The sequence below is a fragment of the Antrostomus carolinensis genome, unplaced genomic scaffold, assembly GCF_000700745.2.
Source record: "Antrostomus carolinensis isolate BGI_N321 unplaced genomic scaffold, ASM70074v2 scaffold33648, whole genome shotgun sequence".
Taxonomy (NCBI): Eukaryota; Metazoa; Chordata; class Aves; order Caprimulgiformes; family Caprimulgidae; genus Antrostomus; species Antrostomus carolinensis.
In genome coordinates, this window is record NW_010335607.1 from 29,300 (window position 1) to 31,176 (window position 1,877).

Consider the following 1,877-nt stretch of genomic DNA (forward strand, 5'->3'; position numbering starts at 1 on the left):
CTTTCCCTTCTTTTATTTCAGAAACATGAAACATACTCTACTTATTACTATTATCATCCTCTTAACTTTTTATCTGAACGGTGCTTTTGCACTTAGCACTGCAGAACGTACCCGACTATAAGCAGAACAACACTACCCAGTCATCTGTCCTCACACTTCCATGCCACCAGACAGAAGGGTTTTATATGGAGTGCTTCATTTTAAGTTTCATTATCTTCCAAAACAGCACAATTACATATTGTGATTTAACATTTTTGTGATCTACATTCATAAAGGGTATTTTTTTTTTTAAATCAAAGTTTCACAGTCAGAATTAGGATACTACCAAAAAACCCACCACCTCTTCAAGTTTTTTCTAGGATACTAGAAAAAAACCAAACCAGAACAAAACATCACATCCAATCACACTACATCAGATAAATCCAAGCAAAATGCAAGTCTGCACCCTGTACAATTCCATGTGCACCTAATCTTTTGTTCTTCTATCAAGAAAAAAAAGGGCAGCTTCCACACGATGATGGCTGGAAGTTTTCAGTGTGACCTGAAACCACTTCACCTTTTATTTGGATACAAGACCACTGAGCAATTTTCCAGGGAACATGAGTATCAAAGATTCTACTGAACTGTTTTCTAGTGTATCAGACAGAAGGTTAGTTTTGTTTGTTTGTTTTTAAATAATTTTACACAGAAAATTCACACGAAAGATATGAGCTATCCACACTCCTCTCACACATATATGCGTATTCTCCCAATCCTCTCAGAAACTCCAAGTGTGAAGAGAGAATCCAAACATTTGGCACAGCACTATCCTGAATGTCTTTAAAATACAATCTTCGATTTTCCAACCCTCTATACAACTTACATAGTTTTTCCATTTACACTGTAGATATATATAAAAAACCCCTCTCAATCCATTTTTGGGTTATATATCAAAGCAATTGTTTTCCTAGAAAAAATTACTTACATTTCATCAAATCTTAAGAGCAATTTATACTTATACTTTACCACAATTTACAATCTACATTTCTGATCAATTATTTTAGCCAAAATGATCTTTAATATGGTTCCAAATTATCCCAGGATATGCTTTTTCATGTTCATTATTAATTTCTGAGATAATAATTCTACTTACAAATTATTTAGCTGTCATAGCTGTCAGTACAGCTCAATATCAAAGCTAAGGCATTTTTTGTGCATTATGACCCAAGAATCTTCTGACATTCAGCCAGTTATCCCAAGGCAGTGCAGAAATTAAAATAAATCAAATACAGGAAGTTTAACATTGACTCAGAGATGTCAAACTGTCCTGAAACGGGCTGTAAAAATTCGAAGTATTTTTGCTGCATCATTCTCCTACCTACTACTTACTGCAGGTAATTCTGAGCCAAGACACAGAATTCAGCAGTTCAGTCAAAACTTCCTTTCAGTGTATAGAACTGCATTGAAACAGTGCATGCTCATTAACATCCAGATTTAACTGGAACACTAACAAACTAGACTGATAAACTACACACAAAGGAAACACAAGAAACACAGAAAACCTCCCCCGTTAAGGCAGGCTACAGAAGAAAATGCCAGATGGTTCTACAGTTCTTCCTGACTCAAATCATCAAGGGCAATTCTGGTAAAACTGTTCTTTGTCCTCCTCCCTGCTACTATGCTGAGGAATCATTAAACAGTTCCACTATTTTATTATGAAATCTCCTATCTATAAACCAAGCCCACGGTATATTAGAATGTCTTTAAATGATAAATTTACAGCTCCTATGGTGACATATAGATCATTTACTAAAATATGACTTCACATTTAAAGGGAACTGTTACCCTTGGGAGATTTTTATAGGGCCCAGTTATGCAAATCTTTATTTCTGCTCTTG

General features: G+C 35.0%; 1 protein-coding gene across 3 annotated transcripts in view; it reads right to left on the minus strand.

Annotated features, from left to right (window-relative positions):
- The window catches only part of FUBP1 (far upstream element binding protein 1), a 20,448-nt gene that overhangs the window by 1,684 nt on the left and 16,887 nt on the right, over positions 1-1,877 (minus strand). The gene's annotated exons all lie outside the window — the stretch shown is intronic.